This window comes from Sinocyclocheilus rhinocerous, unplaced genomic scaffold, assembly GCF_001515625.1.
Source record: "Sinocyclocheilus rhinocerous isolate Xijiao unplaced genomic scaffold, SAMN03320098_v1.1 scaffold1496, whole genome shotgun sequence".
NCBI classification, from domain to species: Eukaryota; Metazoa; Chordata; class Actinopteri; order Cypriniformes; family Cyprinidae; genus Sinocyclocheilus; species Sinocyclocheilus rhinocerous.
In genome coordinates, this window is record NW_015644664.1 from 532,747 (window position 1) to 547,346 (window position 14,600).

At 33.9% G+C, this 14,600-nt stretch overlaps 1 long non-coding RNA gene across 3 annotated transcripts in view; it reads right to left on the reverse strand.

Moving 5' to 3' along the window:
- Window positions 1–14,600, reverse strand: part of LOC107758792 (uncharacterized) — a 79,369-nt gene that overhangs the window by 63,440 nt on the left and 1,329 nt on the right. The gene's annotated exons all lie outside the window — the stretch shown is intronic.

Below are 14,600 nucleotides of genomic sequence, written 5' to 3' on the forward strand. Positions count from 1 at the left end.
GTTACTCGTCAGCTGCTCAGTAACATTTTTATGCATTTTAAAAATAAAATAAGTAAGACAATAATAATGAGAATAATAATTACAACAGCTCTATTAATAGATTTATTATAACACTCACACATAGTGTTCAAATTGGGATCTGTAATATTTTCTAATGTTTTAAAAGAAGTCTCTTCTGCGCAGCAAGGCTGCATTTATTTGTACAGTAAAAAATACATAACTGATTCAAGGAGGGGGTCTCAAAAATGGCCAAAAAATATTATTTTACTAACTTAATTTTAAGTTAAATTGTGCTTTGTTGGTATAGTGTCTGCTAGAATGTTAAAAAATGTTCAGTGTTAAGTAAATATTTTTAAATTGTTTTGTAATTGATTTTTTCTTTGAAAAGCTAGACAAAACAGTAAAAAGCATATTTTGGCTATTTAATTTATGCACCAAATTGACAAAATATATGGGGAAAAAATGCAAAAAAACGTGTTCGGTATTCGGTCTTCGGCCCAGTCAGTGTTTCATTTTGTTTGTCTTCGGCCAAGAATTTTCATTTCGGTGCATCCCTAATTTTTAGTACTGAAAAATCATGTCTAATTAATTGAAATAATGTAACTTTAACAACAATTTATTAAACGTTGAACAAAAATGATGCTGAGTGAACACCACGAGCGTCACATTTAATTCAGCAGTCGAGCAGTCAGTTCATTAGCAGTCTTCTTGCGCTTTAATATTCACAGACACTAGTCCATATTAGGGCTGGACAATAATTCAATATCAATATGTATCGCGATATAATTTTTTTCAATAACGGTGATATGATTTTTAAACACATTTCCGATATTTCGATATACATTACCAGTTTCCCATACATTGATTTATTTGTGTAGTTTGACTTCGTTGAATAAACATGAGCACTGCACGTTTCAAAATCAAAAAATGTCGCGGGTGTTTTATATAAATGTATCTGTGAAGGGAACCGACTGTCTTCAGAAAAGTTTCGATGTGGCCATATCGTCCAGCCCTAGTCCATATCAGATCCTATACAGATTAATTGTACAGCCCTAATTCTGATTTATTCATCCAACTTCTGCCAAATTCCATGATTCCATCTGTGTTTTCACAGAAATCACGAGGCTCTAGAAATCAAACATCCTAGCACCAGCAAATTTTGTAGGCAAGATCCACTCACATTATCATCTAAAATGTTAAAATGTAGTTAACATAAAATAGTTGTATTTGTATGCATAATATAGTTACATAAAATATATATATTGTTGGTCGGTTTCACCACTGAAGATATTTGTTTGACCAGAGATTGTTCCTGGCCTGTTTTTCATTGCAAATGCGCAGCTCTTTCCAGAAATGTCTGCCTTGACTTTTTAAATAGCACTTTAACTGTGATTCATTCGAAGTCCCCTTTTAAAATGATGAGGACTATGCAAGTCCTTTGTTTAAGTTTTGCTTAAAAAGCACATGCATGATTTTGTGATTATCAAATGGGTTTGGCGGGTCAGCAGAATGAAGAATAAGAACATTTAGAGAGCGGGAGAATGGTACGTATCTGCTTTTTCATTCACTATTTCTTTTGTTGTGAAATAAGTGAGGCTGATTTCTCATATGTGACCCTGGAGCACAAAAGCAGTCTTAAGTAGCATGGGTATATTTGTAGCAACAGCCAAAAATACATTGTATGGGTCAAAATTATAGATTTTTCTTTTATGCCAAAAATCATTAGGATATTAAGTAAAGATCATGTTCCATGAAGATATTTTGTAAATTTCCTACCATAAATATATCAAAACTTAATTTTTGATTAGTAATATGCATTGCTAAGAACGTCATTTGGACAACTTTAAAGGCGATTTTCTCAATTTTTTTTAATTTATTTGCACCCTCAGATTCCAGATTTTCAAATAGGTGTATCTCGGCCAAATATTGTCCTATCCTAACAAACCATACATCAATGTAAAGCTTATTTATTCAGCTTTCGGATGATGTATAAATCACAATTTCGAAAAAATTGACATTTAAGACTGGTTTTGTGGTCCAGGGTCACATATATTCAAACGATGAAGGCTTCAATCTGTGTTGACTGTGATTGAGAATCCTAGTCTGTGCTTGTTTCTAAAGACGGTAAACAGTCAATATAAAGACTAATGCAAGAATTACTAATACCATTGCATACTAAATAACCTGAGCCATATTTAATATACTAAGTAAATATGGCGTCTGGCATCACTCACATTTTCTTCAGACTGTGTCAAAATCTAGTTTCATAAAACAGTTTCAAGCACTTGAAGGAAGTACTTTTGGAATAAATGAACTGATATGAGAGTGCTTGTCTTATTCATTTCGCTCTAGAGCCTTATGTCACTGTCACGTTACAATTGCATTGTAAAAATCTCTCGGCGGGACGTTAATTGAGCATAAAGCATATTCAAGTTGGCAGACATCAAAGTAACTGGACGGCACCCAAAGATAAAACGAACTGTCGATCAGCAGAGCGGTGTTTTGTCCATTTGCAGCATTTTTGGGCCATGCTTTGTTTCTGGTCAATTGATAATTGTAGGATATCAGAAATTGCCTTTCTCCAAGTGAAAAGCTATAGCCCTTAAAACCTTTCAAAACAAAAGTGACTAACCTTTTAGCGACTGCATTATAATGGCTGACCTATATTTACCACCATATGAAAAGGAAATGGGGGATTCTTCCATATGGAATAAAAATTCCAACATTTTGGACTGGAATCCGTTCATGCAAAAGCATTCGAACAACTGAAATCCAAGAGAAAAGAATGAGAAAACAGGAAGAAGGAAATAGAAATGTCATTTATGGGACACCGAGGTAGAAACTGCGAGATAAATAAGTTACCGTCGCCTGGTGAATCTCACTCAGATATGAAACATTACTATTTGATGTTCTTCTCTAGTTCTTTTTTTTTTTAATTTACTTTCAATGGCATTTTACCGGCCAAAGTGTGAGGTCACGAAATTCACTCTCAGCCGTCACAGGAGAGACGTGACTGAAAAGAGGAAAGAAAGCGGCATGCAGCTAAAAGATAGATGCTGTCAATCGGCGCTGATGAATATTTTACTGGTGTTTTATCCATTAGAGCTTTTTTCCATGAAAAAAATAGTATTATACAACATGCTGTCGTGAGAGCTAGTGCAAGGTTGGTGGACCATATTCTTCTTCTATCCCATTTCCTTCTGAATATATAAAGCTTTGTATTGTGTTTCAACCTGACCCTGATCACATCTGAGACACTTAAAGGAATAGTTCAACCAAAAATGAAGATTTGCTGAAAATGTTCTCACCCTCAGGCCTTTTAAGATGAGTTTGTTTCTCCGTCAGAACAGATGTGGAGAAATTTAGCATTGCATCACTTGCTCACCAATGGATTATTTTCTTACTTAGTATTTTTGTCATGTTTTCCATTACAAAAAATCTAAATATTATTAAATCAAGATTCTTGAGAAGCATAATGACACATAATATTAAGTTTTGTTTTCTAAACAAAAATGTATCAAAATTAAGTGCATTTTTGCTTAAATCAAGAAAAATTTCTGCAGATGGGCAGGAAAGCTAATCTTGTTTTCCCTTTGAATTAATATGGGGTATTGTTTACCCCATTGGCAGATTTTTTTCTCTTGTTTTAAGCAAAAAATTAATTTGATCAATTTATTTTTCAGAAGACAATATCTTAACTCATTTTGCTTCTCAAGTAAATGTGTCTTGATTCAAGAATGTTTAGATGTTTGTACTAGAAAACAAGAAAAAAAACAAGGTAAGAAAATTATTTCGTGCAGTGCAGTGAATGGGTGCCGTCAGATGAAGAGTCCAAACAGCTGATAAAAACATCACAATAATCTACAAGTAATCCACACCACTCCAGTTCATCAGTTGCTGAAAAAAAAATCAATTAAGGTGTTTGATTACCTGAAATCATTGCTTCTGGCTAAAATACGAGTTCATCCTCTATCTATAACATTGCTTTCTCCAGTGAAAAAATTGTCTCGTCTGAATCAGGAGAGAAATATGCACAGATCAAGCACTGTTTACAAGTGAAAACAGTTCTAAACAAAAATAGTCCTTTCACTGGAGATGAAGGATTGATGGACTTTTTCACTGGAGGAAGCGTTATTATTTTTTGAGGATTCTTATTTTGGCCAGTAAGTTATGATTTAAAGTTAAAACCCCTTAATGATGGATTTGCTTCTTACAAACACACAGCTTTTTGCTTTTTGGGATGTTAACTGATGGACTGGAGTAGTGTGGATTATTGTGATGTTTTTATCAGCTGTTTGGACTCTCATTCTGACGGCACCCATTCACTGCAGAGGATCCATTGGTGAGCAAGTGATGCAATGCTACATTTATCCAAATCTAATGAATAAACAAACTCATCTACGTCTCAAATGGCCAGACGGTGAGTACATTTTCGACATATTTTCCATTTTCACTCCTATATTTGATTTGAATGGGAATTATCTAGTTTTCTTCTTAAGCTATTGTGGTTGTTCTGCTTCCCAGCCTCTGACATTTGTAGAAACCAGCTGATTGGAGCCAGTTTCTCCATCCCAGAACCTCTTTCTTATCTCTGGTGGAAATGTGTAATGATGATCGGAAAAGCTTTCACCCAGTACTTTCTCTCTTTGAGCAGCGCCATCTCTCTATTGTAATGATGCAGCTCATAACAGCCCTTGGAGTGACCTTTCTTTAATTAACTGCATCTTGATGAGCGGATCTACATAGAATGTGAAGGTTAATTAATGAAGTATCACTGCTAGTCTTAAAACCATCACCTAATGGATGACAGCTGGGCCCAGCACTCGCGATTTAGGGGGTCTGAATACTTTCCGTACCCACTGTATGTTGAAAACGTACTTGAGGAAGCGAGAGCCAGAGGGCCGCGCTTGCGTTCCCGAACGCACGATTCAGATCAGACTCTATAAAAAATGCAGATGAAAGCAATATAATATCTCCATAAAGATTCAGGAGTGTGTAATCTGTTTCCTGCAGTCTGATCTGTGACAGATGGTGATGGATAACTCCGGGTCGTAATAGCGCGCAGCTTCATCTCGATAAGACGCTGCTTTTGGGTGTCTTTTATTTCCGGATGCATTGCAACCCCGCTTATCGTTGCGATTAGAAGACATCAGATACACATTAGCAAATGGAACATAGTGTAAAAAGTGTTTTATTACTGGAGGGGACAGACTGAAGGAGAGAAGATATGATTACTGGGCTGGTAGAGTTTCTAATACTTGGAGAGGAAAATTTGATAAAGCACACGAAAACTAACTTAACTTACTACGAGTGCATGGTCAGCTTTTAGCACGACGACTTTCAGAAGAAAACCAACTCAGAAATGGCACAACAGTGATGATCGCCAGATGTAATTCATTTAGTGCTGCAAAACATGACATATCTGGCCGAAAACATTGTTTTTTTGATTAGTAAATGATGCATTTTGATTATTTGAGATGCTTTTTATAAGGGGAAAATAATTTGTAATACTAGAATAAATGAGAACAAAAACTAATAACAACCACTTTTATTTAGGAACTCTGAAAAAGTGATCATTGCCAAATGTAATTAATATGCTGAGACAAAACAGTTTGTAATACTTTAAGAATTTAAAAAAAAAAATTAACATAACAGATTTTATAGAAGAACTCTGGAAAAAGTAATAATTGCCAAATGTAATTAATATACTGAGACAAAACATCACATTTTTTGGCCAAAACCATTGTTTTTTGATTTAGTAAATGGGGGGTGGGGGTGGGGGGCAAAGGAATTAAAAAATATAAAAAAGAAAAATATAAAATAAAATTAACATAACATATTTCATTGACAAACTCTGAAAAAGTGATCAATGAATAAACAAACTCATCTACGTCTCAAATGGCCAGACGGTGAGTACATTTTCGACATATTTTCCATTTTCACTCCTATATTTGATTTGAATGGGAATTATCTAGTTTTCTTCTTAAGCTATTGTGGTTGTTCTGCTTCCCAGCCTCTGACATTTGTAGAAACCAGCTGATTGGAGCCAGTTTCTCCATCCCAGAACCTCTTTCTTATCTCTGGTGGAAATGTGTAATGATGATCGGAAAAGCTTTCACCCAGTACTTTCTCTCTTTGAGCAGCACCATCTCTCTATTGTAATGATGCAGCTCATAACAGCCCTTGGAGTGACCTTTCTTTAATTAACTGCATCTTGATGAGCGGATCTACATAGAATGTGCAGGTTAATTAATGAAGTATCACTGCTAATAGAATGTGAAGGTTAATTAATGAAGTATCACTGCTAGTCTTAAAACCATCACCTAATGGATGACAGCTGGGCCCAGCACTCGCGATTTTACCAGCCAACTCATTAGCAACTCCGACCCGATTGACGGCTCTTCTTTGGTCTGCGGACCTTGAGCAAATTGTATTAAAAAAGAACAGGGGTCCCTGATTCCCGCTCGTTTCAAAGGAAATGTGATCACTCCTCTCAGCGGATTCATATACAGTGGGTACGGAAAGTATTCAGACCCCCTTAAATTTTTCACTCTTTGTTATATTGCAGCCATTTGCTAAAATCATTTAAGTTAATTTTTTTTCCTCATTAATGTACACACAGCACCCCATATTGACAGAAAAACACAGAATTGTTGACATCTTTGCAGAACGTTGCATTTTGATTATTTTAGATGCTTTTTTATATCCAGGTGATCTGGGGGAAAAAAACCTTAAAGGGAAGAATAATTTGTGAAGTAAAAAAACTAAAATTAACATTACAGCTTTTATTGAAGAACCCTGAAAAAGTGATCATTGCCAGGTGTAATTAATATAGAGGGAGAAATGGTATATTTGGCCCAAAGTATTGTTTTTTGATTAGTAATCTTTGCATTTACATAAATTTTATTTATTTTTTATATCATGGTGATCAGACAAAAACCTTAAAAGAAAAACATTGTAATACAGAACTAAAAAAAAAAAAAACATTAGCATAACAGATTTTAAAACTGTGATAATTGCCAAACGTAATTCATTTCGTGACACATATTTGGCCAAAAATACAGTTTAGAAAACTCAGAGTTTTCATTATTTAAGATGCTTTTTATGTCCAGGTAATCTGGACATTGGGAACCTTAAAGGGAAAAATTGTCATTATGAGAACAAAATTCAAATAGTTTAACATAACGGCTTTTATTTAAGAACTCTGAAACTAATTGCCAATATTTGCCTTTCCAATATTTGAGATACTTTTTATACGTAGGTAATAAAACCTAAGGGAAAGATTATTTCTAATACTCTGAGAACAAAATTCAAAAAAGCATGTAAAAGTTGTAGTATACCAGCTTTTATTTAAAAGCTCTGAAACCGTGTTAATTGCCAAAAGTAGTTAATATTATGCCATAAATGACCTCATATCTGCCAAAAAAGTTGCTCTTGCCATTGTGATCTACTGTAATTTGTGAGCTCTGCATTTCCATTACTTAAGCTTATTATAATGATATACTATCCTATAGGACATGGCCTTACAGGCAAAAATGTCCACTTTAGGGATCAAATAAAGATACTCAATTAGGCCTTATTGTGACAGCATGTTGAAATACTAGCCATCCATGAATTCCCACAGTAATGCATTATACTGCCAGTTAAACTACAGTAAACTCCAGAGAACAATATAAAAATACAAGTCATTAATGCAAAATATAAAAAATAACTCGTAGAACTAGTTATTTCTAGTCATTTATCAATATCATATTTTTAAAATTAAATATTTACTCCATCGTTTACTCACCAAACCTGCAACAACTTTGTAAAAAAAAATGCAACAACTAATGTTTAGACAGACATTACAGTGATGACGGCCCTTTTCTTTTCTAAAGCTAAAGTTTCAAAGCTTTTAATTCCTCCAACAGTGTTGTTTAATTCAAGAGCAAAATCTTTCTTAGAGTTACTGAGCAATTTGCGGGACTGTGAGCTTCACACAATGTGAATGATTTGGGGCATGTTGTGCATCTCTTTGCAGCCTGCACTGCGTCAATCAGATTGACCCTGTTTCTTCCACCTTTTAGCTTGTTTTGCTGCCTGACACAGACACACAGCTGCTGCTAAACAAGAGCAAACATCAAAGTGACTGTCCACATCTGTGACTGAAGACAGCAGACCAAACTTCCCTGAAACCTGATCTTCAGCCCTGAGCTGCTGACTGAAACCTGTAGATCAAACTAAAACATTCATCTGTCTAGATCAGGGATGGGCAACTGGCAACTATCAATTTTAAAACATTTGAAAAGCAAGTCACGTATAAAGATTGCTTTCAGTTTATGATGTTAATATTTCTCCAACCAGGAGGGGTCGCTAGTTTCCAGCCGCTCCCCTATTAATTTCAGCGTACGACGTGCACTGTAATGTAAACATTCATTAACATTAGCAAATAATAAATGAAAAACTGACCATGAAAACAGTATTTTCAAGTCAAGATGGTAAACAGCTTGAAAAACAAGCGCGGACGTGAAGCACATGGCGGAACATGTGAGAGACGCTCTGGATGAAAGCGCACTTTCACTCTCTGACAGCAGATGGTGCTAAACTGCAGAAATAATAATAATAATAATAATAATAATTCATTTAAATGCAGCCGTTACCCCGGAAACCCTGTAAACAAAGCAGCTGCACTACTTCCTGTTTCTGAATCATGTTTAAAGGATTTAAATAGCCATTCAGATTTGTGTATTTGCTATGATGTTCATCACAGCGCCAAATACTTAAATATTTAGACTTAATAGGCTATTTATTTTCAATATTTTTTTACATTTTAATCTGGACTACAACATGCCCTAGATATTGTTTGAAAGTGTTTTGATTCTTTATTGTTCGGTCACACTTTACATTAGGGCTTCATTAGTTAACATTAGTTAATTCTATCTAGTGTCTGTATAACTTAAATATTTCTGGTCTCATTTATAATTAACTGCCGTGTACTGATGTGTTAAATTGACAGGTAATATCTGTCACTGCCGAATGTTCATCTTTTGCTGAATGCATTTGCGATCGCTCATCCGTGGAAAGTGCATCCAGGTAGTCAGCTAAAACTCTTCCCGTGCTGCGCTCATGTCACCAAAGACAGGCCCGTCTCACACTGCAACTCACCAGCGTTTGAACGCAGATTCGCTGGCGCAGCACTTTAACGTTTCTGTCTGAAATATCTGACACCAGACGCTTTCCCGGGACCGCTGAGAATTTTGGGAGGGGGTTTAGCAATCTTGACAGGGAACCTCCCTTGTAAGCGCCTTGTTTTTTTCCCATTAGTTTGGAGCGGAGCCTCTTGCCCTTAAGACCCAGGGACCAGCGCGGATTTAAGTGGGCAGTCAGGAGAATCCCGGCGGTGTGGCAGGTGCGAGATCTGGCTTCATTAGCTCCCAACACCTCTGTCCAATTACAAACAGGAGACCAACTGAAATCAACTTGAGTCGTTTAAATCAAAACATTTGGTTAAAAAAGGAATAAACTTTTTTTTTTCATTAATAAAAGGCTTGCATTAGATTTTAAAAAGATTTTTCTTTGTCAATTTCGGACTGACTTGTTCAATCTGATTACAGTTAAAAAAATATATCAAAAAAGTTCTTTATTGGCATCGATGGTTCCATGAAGAACCTTTAAAATCCATGCAATCTTTCCATTCCGCAAAAGGTTCTTTAGATTCTTATTCTTAAGTTATTCACACTTAGAAAAAAATGGTTCTTATAAGAAGTGTTCACTGAAAGGTTCTTTGGTTCTTCTATGGCATCACTACTAAACATTATTTTTAATAGTGAACTCCAGAGCATGTATTTTTCAAGAGTCAGATCAGCTGCTCATGGTCATTTTTATAGTGTGTACTGTAAACAGACGTCTCTTTACAAACTATTAATCCTAATATTAGAACAGAACGTCCGGTCATGAGCAATCAGCTGATCAGTATGTGACCATCAGAGTTCAAAACAAGCTGCTTTGATTCATCCTGCTAATCTAAGACCTTCATTAGATCCTCCACCAACATGATTATATAATAATCAACATTTTGTCAGCATGTCAGCGAGTTTATATGGTATGTACACCATGATGCATACAAATACTGTTTCTCTGCATGCAGTTAGGGGTGATGCTTTTTTTTCATAATCACTTTCATTTTAGTATAATTGAGATACTTTGATAGTTCTTATTAATATTTTGAATCTGTTATTTTATTTTATTATACATATATCGTGTTAAATTTAATTACAATGAGAAATGTTGTCTTGGCAGCTGACTGAAATAAAACCTTTTAAGCAAAAATATTATTTAATTAAAAAAAATTTAAATTATATAAAAATAATTCTTAATATTATAAATAAATATTTAAACGTTTTTTTCTGAAAATGTGTATATATATATATATATATATATATATATATATTAGGGCTGTCACCATTAACCGTTAACGTATGCGATTAATTCAAAACCCTTAACGCGTTAAAATAATTTAATGCAATTAACGCAAAATAACTGAAACACAATTTCTATTCTAAGCCTTTTTTTCCCGAATTTCACTTCTCTGTTTGCAATCAAATAATTTGAAGCCGCTAAACTCCGGGAAAGTTTTCAGTCCAGTGATCCAGCAAGCGAATCCATTCAAGCAATCAGTCCAAAACAGGGCTAATGTAAAGAAAACCTAAATCATCATATGATTTAATGATTTAAATCATATTTAAATCATCGCATCATATGACCCCTTTAAAACACAAGCTCTGTGATTGTTTCTGAAGAGCGCGAGAGCTCACTCACGCGTCGCGCAGTGTGAAATACAGACTGAACGTAACGTCAAAACATCCCACCACTGTGTGATATGCAAACTACGTTTTCTCGGCTGGATAAAGCAATGGTTGATGGTTGAGGATTGCAATCACAGTAAAGACGATTGCTGTGACGTACAGGAGTCGTAAGCACGCGTGAGTCTGATACAGCGTGTTTGAGCGCTCTTGACACACAGATCATATGTTGTATTTATGCACAGACACATTTCAGTACATTCACGTTGTTTCCACACACATTCAGGATAATGTTTTGATTTGTCTTGTGTATGTTGCTGTGTTTAGTCAGTGTGCACAAATGTATCAATTATATGATCTTCTTATATCATTTGGTTCTTTGGTGTCCTTTTGGAGTGTCCCAAGTGCCCTTTTTTGAAAAGATATCTAAATTTATCTTGAAATAAGCTTGCAGAAAATACAGTTTTGTGAGAATCACCCTTCAATCTTTTGGTTTACTTTGTTGGATATAGTAAATAATGACAAAATTAATGTATTAAGCAAGATAAATGGTATATGCTTAATTTCATGATAAATGTGCGATTAATTGCGATTAATCACACACAAAAAGGGTGCGATTAAAAATTTTAATCTATTAACAGCCCTATATATATATATATAGGTTCTCTTTTCAATTCACCGGTCACAAAATTATCCGATCACGTCGAAAAGTAATAGAACTTAGAGCTCCTTTTCTAGATGTGGTTTTGAGAGTCTACATTTTTGCATTGACCTGAATCTATTATAGCCATAAAACAGAGTAAAGTATCTGCATTGAGTTGAATTCACTGGACACTTCTGGGTTAGAAATGAAAGCAACTGTTTTCAAACAGCTTATTAGATGTGAAGAGCTCATAGATCGTCAGAAGATGATTAAAAAGACGGCAGATCCCGGGGTCCCGCTGGAGTCTGTGCAGTGCATTCTGCCCTGAGCCACTCATGATTCTACTGTCTAGTTTATTGTTTATTAGTGTGCTTTTAAAGGCCTGATTTTGCCTGAAGTCATTCACTTCGGTTTCATTTTTTGCTCTCTGGTTCTTCATTCTTCAGTTATCATGTGCATTAGTTAGTCCAGATAATCTACTTTACATCTGTGCTAGCAGTTTATTTTTTATTATTTTTATTATTTTTATTATTAAAAAACATTAAAATAAAAAAAATTGCTAAAACATTTTTTTTTCCTTTATCATAGCTTAGCTGTAGTTTATGGACAAAATTCTTCCCCAAAATCTGAAATCTCCCTTTGGGGAAATTCAGGGGTGTCTGTAATTGAAGAAATGATTTTTAAATGATTATTATTTTAATAAAATGCAGGAAAAAAGTCTGTGGAATTTATCATTTGCTTTATATAAAAAGTCTATGGTCTGTCTTCATGTAAGTAAGCGTGTGTTTGTGCCATGAAATACACAGAGATGTGATGTTTTCCAGACGTTATATCTGATGTAATGATAACAGCTGTTGAACTCCATTCATACTCTACATGTGTGTATCATTTGTCAGGCAGCTCAAACCAAACATGGACCTTCAGAACGTCTTTTCCTGTTCCTCCTCACGTCATAAACACATCAGCCCGCCGTACACATCTCATTTCTCTCTTCTCTTTCCGTCTGTCCCAGTTTTACTGATATTATTTAGCAGGACACTGTTGCTGTAACCTTAGGCTGAGTGAAACCTGGCGTGGATCTTCAGACGATTAAACCCAGACAGAAACGTTTAGTTTACAGGTGTCTTCATGTTCATCTTTCCTTTCATCTTCCAGAGTTTTATGCTGACTCATTTTTGCATTTATGTGTTGTCGTAGCATTAGAGGAGATGTTGAAACATGCCCCGTCTCTGCCCCCGTTTTCCATAAACAACGAGGAAACGGGGCCATTTGACAAATAATGTAAGCATGGCATAACATCTGTTTATGGGATGTTGGGAAATTATGAAGGCTGAGAATTACAAGAACGTTAAAAGATTATTAAGACTGGTCCCACGGGGAACTCCACAGTTCTTGCAAAATATTTATTTAAAGCACGTTGATTAAATCGGTATTATCGTCTGTTGTATTTCTGCTAATGCAATAGAAGTGGTTTGTCGTTGCTCAAGGATGAGTTGTAATATATGCACTCTTTGAAGTGTTACAAGCTCTTGGTGCATAAAGAAGATCTGTAAAGTTGCAAAGACTAAAGTCTCAATAATATTATTAGAATTATTAAATGTTTATTACAATTATTTTAATAAAAACAAGATGTATGAACAGATATAAAATATGAAATATTTCACTAAAAATGTATAAATAAAATATGTTGTTGTTGTTGTTGGTGTTGTTTTTAAATAGTTTTAATATTATTGTAATTATTAATATATACATTTATTAATATTATTTTAATAAAAACATTATTACTATTATTATTATTATATTTTTTTAAAAATTATATTTTCAAATCAAAAATATAATATGATTTTAATGTTCACCAGATGTTCGCAAATAAATAAATAAAGAGAAGAAGAAGATTTGGATCAACATGAAGTTTAGACACGGCGGATCTGAGTCAAGATCTCACGTAAGATCCGTCGTGTCTAAACTGTGTCTGGAGATTTGACGTCATCATCAGCACCAGGAATGTCATTGATATATTATTTCAGTGTTTGATGTGGTAAATGTGGTCAAGCATTATCCTAACTAACAGTGTCAGAACATTCATGACAGTGCCTTTCATTTCTTCAGTTTCTCAATATGTGAAAATCCAGATCTGATCTGCCTCTGAATCACAGCATATGGGAATAAAAATGGCATGTAAATTAATGATGAGTGGGATTACTCACAACCTGAGCAGAATGGCCTGAGGTGACGAAGAATTATATGTAAATATTTTATTGAATATAACTCAGAGAAATAAATGTGGTAGTCAGTATGTCGTCTGCTAACGGCGATGATATACTCTCTGAATGAGTTTGTTTTGTGAGACTCTACTCTGTTTTGTGTTCTGTTTTTAACTCAAGATCAGCGCACTCTAATAATAACGAATAAAATATGCATCTTTGTCCACTGCAGTGAACGTGTTTTTTATTAATAAACCTGAATACATTAAACATCCTGTGGACTTCTCTGATATAATAAAATGATTGGGAGTGTGCCCAATATGATCATTAATATTTGGTTTAGTATTGAAATTTTATAAATTGGTAATAATAATAATAATAATAATAATGCACTGCATTTAAAGTCGTAACAATATGTAAATGTGTATAATTTTTATCAAAATCATGTTAACAAAATGTATTTATTAGTAATTATTACAAAGAATGGTAACATTATTAAAAACAACAGCAATAATAATGATACAAAATTACATACTGCTGATGTACTTTCAAAATTGTAATATGTTTGGTATACAAATAATACTAATTCTAGTATTACAGATATAGTATAAATATATTACAAATTGTAATGATATGAAACGTTTATTATATAATGTTTATCGAACAAATTATATGAAACGTTTCTATATAATGTTTATAATATATAATATATTGTCATTATATATAATAATAATATATTATAACATAATATATATGTATTGTTTTATGAAAATAATATTAAATGTATACATATTATAAATGTTACAATTATTTAAAAACAATAATAATAATAATATTAATATATTATATCATTATTATATATGCAATAAATTATCTTTTTATAAAAAATAAAAATAAATGTAATTATATAGTTTTTTCCTTAAAGGGGTCATGAACTGCCTTTTTTTATTATTTTGTACTGTTCTCTGAGGT